Genomic DNA, 7,680 nt, shown 5'->3' with positions numbered 1-7,680 from the left:
GCAGTGGCACAATCTCGGCTCACTGCAGCATCTGCCTCCCAGGTTCAAGCGATTCTCCTGCCTCAGCCTCCCTAGTAGCTGGGATTACAAGCACATTCCGCCACACCCTGTTAATTTTTGTATTTTTAGTAGAGATGGGGTTTCGCCATGTTGGCCAGGCTGGTCTCGAACTCCTGACCTCAGGTGATGCACCCACCTCGGCCTCCCAAAGTGCTGGGATTACAGGCGTGAGCCACTGTGCCCGGCCGACACAGCAGTTCTTAAGGCAACCTGGTATACCGGAAACGATACTGGGTTCAGAATCCAGGGACTTATGACTTCGGTATGTCAATTTCTTGGCCCTGTGAACCTGACCAGTTTCTATCCTGTTCTGAGCCTCAGTTTCCTTATCTGTGAAGTGATGCATTGATAACTACATCACAGTGTTGTGAGATTTGAGAATGATAAAGTATGTGACTCTCCAATGCACAGCACATGGGCCACCATTATTGTTCAGTATTTATTTAATTTTTTTTTTAAGATATCTGCAGAGCCACTGCTAGAACCCAAATTTTGTGGGTTTTGTTTGTTTGCTTTTGGAGACAGAGTCTCACTGTCACTCAGGCTGGAGTGCAGTAGCACGATCTCTGTTTACTACAGCTTCTGCCTCCTGGGTTCAAATGATTACCTTAGCCTCCCAAGTAGTTGGAATTACAGGTGCATGCCACCACACCTTGCTAGTTTTTGCATTTTAAGTAGAGAAGGGATTTTGCCATGTTGGCTAAGCTGGTCTCAAACTCCTGGCCTCAAGTGATCTGCCCGCCTTGACCTCCCAAAGTGCTGGGAGCCACCGCACCTAGCCAAAACCCCAAATTTCTTGGTTCCAAATCTCCTTTCATTTGGCAAAGCTTTATTATGCGCCAGTTGTGTTCCAGTTTGTGTGCCAGGTGCTAGACACACAAAAGTGACTCAGGTTTGACTTTGAAAGGTGACTCCATTATGTCACACAAAGGCCACCCAGGTACACAAAGGCGATTCCAACATCACACACAAAAGATATTTGGACGTGACTAAATTTCTCAAGGAACTCACATTCTGGTCAGAATAAATACAGAGTAACTTTCCTGCATTCTGTGAAGTTGCAAAAGCTAACCAAGGAGAGAAAGAGAAACAGAGGTGAAGTAGGGTTAGGTAGTATTTCTAGCAATCTGCTAATAATCTGTCAAATTTTGGAGTTTATTTTGACAGTAAAGTGAAGCCAACAGACGGTAATGAGCAGGGACTGACATGATTGATTTATAATTTAAAACGATGCCATGGGGATATGGAAACGTGAAGGGCAATGGTGGAATTATCACTGGAGCAATGGAGTAATGGAAATTCCACTGTCCTTCCTCAGCTGCAGAGACCCCTGCATGGTCTCCTCGTCAGCTTCCTCTAAAAGTTTTCTAAGTGTCCCCAAGGAGTCTCCTATGTCTTCACAAACAGGCCCCCTTCATCTGGTGCCTGCAAGCATGGAAGCTTCATGCCGTGAACCTCTGGCCTTTCTACAGGTCAGGTTGGCACTCCTATTGTTCTGTGGGTACACCAGGCCCTATTAAAGGGTATATCTCTCTTCTCCTGTCCCATTCTAGGTGTATACTAGCCTCTCTTAGACCTCCCAGAGGGCACAGAAGGAACAGCTGGTACCACTTCTGCTTCTTTGCTTTGAAGGATACATCCACCAAAAGTCCTAAAGCTTTGCAGAATTCTTGCCAATTGAGGGTGAAAGGCACCTTTCTCTTTGTATTATATTCTGTTAGAAGAATCTTATAACAGGCTGGGCACAGTGGTTCATGCCTATAATCCCAGCACTTTGGGAGGCCAAGGTGGGTGGATCATTGGAGGTCAGGAGTTCGAGACTAGCCTGACCAACATTGTGAAAACCCGTCTCTACTAAAAAAAAAAAAAAAAAAAGTAGCTGGGCTTGGTGGCACATGCCTGTAATCCCAGCTATTCGGGAGGCTGAGGCAGGATAATTGGTTGAACCTGGGAGGCAGAGGTCGCAGTCAGCTAAGATCATGCCACTGCACACCAGCCTGGGTGATAGAGCAAAACTTTGTCTCAAAAAAAAGAAGAATCTCATAACAAAGTTGCTTATGCTTCATGGCAGAAAGACTAAAACGGCCCCCAATGACTCCCTCTTGATATTCACACACTTTTGTAATGCCTTCCTCTTGAATGCGGGCTGGCCCAGTAACTCATTTCTAACGAACAGACTGTGACAAAGATGATGAGATGTTACTTCTGTGATTAGGCCACATAAGATTGTGACTTCCATTGTGCTAGCTGACCCTGCCTCATTGGCTTCGATGAAGCAAGTTGCCATATTAGGGAGGCTCACATAGCAGGAAACCGAGAGTGGCTTCCACCAATGGCCAGTGAGGAACTCAGTCCAACAGCCCTTAAGAAACAATTATACCAACAACCATGTAAGTGAGCTTGGAAGCAGACTCTTACCCAGTTGTGCCTTCAGATGAGACCTTAGCTCTGGCCGACACCTTGATTGCAGCCTTGTCAGAGGCCCAGAAACATAACAGTAAGCCATGCCCAGATTCCTGACCCACAGAAACTTCAAGAGAATGAATGCATGTTATTTTAAGTCATTAACATTGTGGTATTTGTTATGCAACAATAGAGAACTGATATAGGGCCAGGCATGGTGGCTCATGCCTCAGCACTTTGGCAGGAGGATGGATCACCTGAGGTCAAGACCAGCCTGGCAAACATGGCGAAACCCCATCTCTACTAAAAATAGAAAAATTAGCTGGACATGGTGGCACATGCCTATAATCCCAGATACTCCAAAGGCTGAGGCAGGAGATCACTTGAACCTGGGAGGCAGAGGTTGCAGTGAGCTCAGATCATGCCACTACACTCCAGCCTGGGGAACAGAGTGAGACTCTGTCTCAAAAAAAAAAAAAAGAGAGAGAGAGAGAGAGAACTAGTACATGCCCCCCAGTGGGTTTCAGCTTCCTGCCTTCTGATATGGACTTGGTCCTGGTGAGGCCAACATAAAAACATACCATTGTTACAGTTAATATAGTGTCTCCCTGCAAGGACTAAGATCTTCTTAACTGTTAAATTTATAGTACCAAAATGCAGCTCTCAGGATAAATTTTGCCCAGAGGCTATTCTTTCTACATTCAGAAAGACATGGGGCAAATCCATCCCACTAACTAATATGTCAGACAGATGCAGAAATATATTAATCTCACCTGAACTGAAGAGGTAAAATTTTGCTGTATTTGCCTGTGAGTCTCTTTTCCTAGTCTCTTTTCTGCCACTCCCCAGTCCCTTTCCAGTTCGTTCAGTAGAATGGAAAAGGGAGGGTATTGGAAAAAGGTGTACAAAAACACAGAATACACAGAAAACACAGATACAGCCAAAGCACAGAAGAAAGGACAAAACTTTGAAGTTGAAAATGTAATTTTGAAATTCATGACCAGGATAACGGATTGAAAACAAAGGCTTTTGGATTTCAAAAGTTGAAGCATTTGGAATTTCAAAAGCCCTGACTTAAATGGAACTCACGGTATAAAGATCAGCTATTTTCCTCATACCCAAGAGTAGAAAATGCTTTTCACAAACTAGGAAAAAACTGCGTTTGTTCATTTTGTTTTTCAGCAAGTATTTGTCAGACCTTTTAAGAAAGCACGGTGGAAGATACAACAGACTATTTGATATGGGACCTCCCCCAAAGAAGTTCACTTCTGTTTGTTTTTTGTTGTTATTTGAGACGGGGTCTCCCTCTGTGAGCCAGGCGGGAGTGCAGTGGTGTGGTGTGATCCCAGGTACGGCAACCTGGGCATCCTGAGCTCAGGTGATCCTCCCACCTCAGCCTCCATAGTATCTGGGACAATAGGCATGCACCACCACGTTTGGCTAATTTTTCCTTTCATTGTGGTGGGGACGGAGACTTGCTCTGTCACCCAGGCTGGGTGCAACCTCTGCCTCCTGGGTTCAAGCAATTCTCCTACCTCAGCCTCCCAAGTAGCTGGGACTACATATGCAGGCCACCACACCTGGCTAGTTTTTGTATTTTTAGTAGAGATGGGGTTTCTCCATGTTGCCCATGCTGGCCTCAAACTCCTGGGCTCAAGCTATCTGCCTAACTCAGCCTCCCAAAGTGCTGGGATTACAGGCATGAGTCACCGCGCCTGGCCTAGAGGTTCACTTTTGGAGAGAGTCCCTGGTAAGGCATTTCATCAGTTTCCCAATGAGCACAACAATCACATGGAGAAGAGATACGGCCGTGGGCTGTGTACACTTGTTGCAGCAGCTCCACAGGGTCATCAGAAAACCAGGCTCCCCATGCTGTCGTCGGCAACATCCCCAGATCTCTGGCTTTCATCCTCATGGTTGTCTCATAGTTGCCAGGCGGCCGCACCATCTCCAGCATCACATTCATCGTCCAGGAAAGAAGAGGAAGGTGAGGAGGAGGAAATGATGGTGCCAGTGTCAGAAAAGCAGAACTCTCGAAACTCTCCAGCAGATAGTCTCTTAAGTTTGGTATTTTAAGTAGACAAGTCTCTCAAAATGTGTGCTCAGTAATAAATCCAGCAGAGTTAAAGGTTTTTATTTTATTTGTTTATTTATTTATTTATTTTGAGATGGAGTTTCCCTCTTGTTGTTTAGGCTGGAGTGCAAATGGCGCAATCTCGGCCCACTGTAACCTCCACCTCCAGGGTTCAAGTGATTCTCCTGTCTCAGCCTCCCAAGTAGCTGGGATTACAGGCATCCACCACCATGCCCAGCTAGTTTTTGTGTGTGTGTGTGTGTATTTTTAGTAGACATGGGGTTTCACCATGTTGACCAGGCTGGTCTCAAAGTCCTGACCTCAGGCAATCCACCCACCTTGGCCTCCCAAAGTGCTGGGATTATAGGCATGAGCCACCGCACCCGGCCAGGTTTTTATTTTTTTGCATTGTTCATGAGGGAGAAGAGTACAGTCCTACAGATTGGTATACAGTTTAGGAAAACAGAGATGTCAATTACAATGTTATTACCAGAGCAAGAAATCATCAACTAAGACAACCTGTCAGAATTCCATTTTGTTTGGGGATCATTTCCTAAGACATGGAATCATTTCTAACATCTTTGGAGTCTCCTAAGGCTATTTTGTTTAAATTGTTCTTCCAAGGGCAGATTCGTATTAACAAAGACTAGAACGAAGTCAGCAATAGTCATGAATATTCATATGAAACTGTATATTGCAGAGGAAAACATAAATGATATTCTTATAAACAGTCTCAGTTTTGCACAGCATCAAATCAAATTCCTTGAACCATTTTATAACACAGAACAATATCTTTTGATTTATTGCTGCAGGGGAAGAGAACATGTCCTTCAACTCTTTCTGAGAGTCATGCATGTACTTTATTATGAAAACTATGTTTTTAAAACCAAGCCCTGGAATTTTATTAGCTATTACATGCAAAACAAAAGAAAAGAAAAAAAAAAGAAGAAGAAAGAAAAAGGCCTTTGGAGCTCAGTTGGGATGGCAAAAAAAAAAAAAAAGAGAGAGAGAGAGAGAAATGCTGAGCAGGCATTTATTCACTGATAATAATTTGATAACATTTTTCTTCTCCTTGGCTCACTGGCCAGAACTCTGCCATATGGCCACCCCAGATGAAAAGGAGGCAGGAAAATAGAGATACTATTTTTCAAATTGGTGACTTGATCACCTGAACAAATTTGAAATAATAAGGAGGAAACAGAGGTTGGATATCAGGTAGGCAACTCTCGGGGTCTACCTGAGACGTTGCCCTAGAGGAGATGGATAGCTAGGGCTGCTGAAGAGAGTCTCAGAGAAGAGGTTTCTTTCCAGTTATGAGATCCAGGAGAGAACTTCCAGGAGGAGGTTACATTTGACCTTGACTTGGAGAGAGAGGGAGGGTTTGGATCTGGGCAGAGGACAGAGTTCCAGAAGGATGCTGCGACAAGGGGAGTGGCCTGAGCAAACAGGCAGAGGAAGGATGTGCAGAGCATCTGTAGAAAGGATACCCATTTCTGCCGGGCAGCGTGGTGGCTCCCGCCTGTAATTCCAGAACTTAGGGAGGCGAAGGTGGGCAGATCACCTGAGGTCAGGAGTTTGAGACCAGCCTGGCCACCATGGTGAAACCTCATCTCTACTAAAAGCCCCAGCTACTTGAGAGGCTGAGGTGGGAGAATTGCTTGAACCCAGGAGGCGGAGGTTGCAGTGAGCCCAGATCGTGCCATTGCACTCCAGCCTGGGCAACAGAGCAAGACTCCGTCTCAAAAGAAAAAAAAAGATACCTGTTTTTTGTTTGTTTGTTTTTGGTATGTAAAGAATGACGGGGTGCAGGGATGGGGGCTCTAGAGGGAAGGGAAATATGGGGCAAAATCAGGGAGAACTCAAATTCAAGGCAAGGGAGTTTGGAGTGTATCCTGTCAGCCACTGAAATGTTGTTTATTTCTCAAATATCTCTCTTTTTTTCCCCATTTATTTATTTTATTGCATTTTAGGTTTGGGGGTACATGTGAAGAACATGCAAGATTGTTGCATAGGTACACACGTGGCAGTGTGATTTGCTGCCTTCCCTTTGTCCTCCATAGCTACTGCTCTAGCTCAGACTTCATCATCTTTCTCTTGGACTGTTGCTTCCTCCTCAGTGTGGAACCAAAGAGACCCTTAGAACACCCAAGCCCATTCTCCCATGGTTCACAACTCTTCCATAATTTCCGTGACTTCCCCCACTGATGTGGGAGGGAGTCCAAGCTCCTCAGCCTGGCATTTGAGGCTCTTTGAAAAGGAAATGGAGCAGGAATGGAGACCACAGAGAGGAAGGCAGACATGGTGTTGAGGCTTCACAAAGAGCATAGGGATAATCCCTGGTTTTTTTTGTTTTTGAGGCAGGGTCTCACTCTGTTGCCCAGCTGGAGTACAGTTGTGTGGCCACAGCGCACTACAGCCTCTACCTCCCAGGCAGAAGAGATCCTCCCACCTCAGCTTCCTGAGTAGTTTGAACTACAGGCATGTACCATTACACCCAGCTAATTTTTTTTTTAATTTTTATTTTTTTTGTAGGGAGAGGGTCTCCCTACATTTCCCAGGCTGGTCTGAAACTCCTGGGCTCAAGCAGTCCTCCCACCTCAGCCTCTCAAAGTGCTGGGATTACAGGCATGAGCAACTGTGCCCAGCCCAACCTCTGTTCTTGAAGCTTCTCAGCATCTGGTCCCATCAGGCCCCTAATTCACAAAATTAACAGACCTTAAGAGTGGATTGAAGAGACAAGAGCCCCTAGCAAGCAGTGGACTTCTTTCCAGCCTTACCCCAAGCCTCTAACTGCTGGCCCCTCCTCATCCATTCCAAATCCTGCCCTCCAAGACAGACAGATCTGAGGTCAGAGTTAGAAGCAGGATACATCCTGGTCCTCTCTTGCCCCTGAGATCTCACTGGGGCTGATGGCACTGCCACTGCTGTGGTTGGGTAAGTGGAAGGAGAGGCAGCGTGGGGGTGTCTGGGGGAGGTAAGGGTGGGTGGGGGTGGAAGGTGGACAGGGCTGAGGTAAGATGAAGAAGTGAAGACATTAAAAAATTAGGTACTTGTGCTCGCTTCGGCAGCACATAGAACACATGGACACAGGGAGGGGAGCACTACACACTGGGGTCAGTTGGGGGGAAATAGGGGAGGGAGGG

This window comes from Cebus imitator, unplaced genomic scaffold, assembly GCF_001604975.1.
Source record: "Cebus imitator isolate Cc_AM_T3 unplaced genomic scaffold, Cebus_imitator-1.0 Scaffold473, whole genome shotgun sequence".
In the NCBI taxonomy this organism is placed as follows: Eukaryota; Metazoa; Chordata; class Mammalia; order Primates; family Cebidae; genus Cebus; species Cebus imitator.
The sequence above is the reverse complement of the archived record's forward strand: the minus strand, read 5'-3'. Positions refer to the sequence as shown.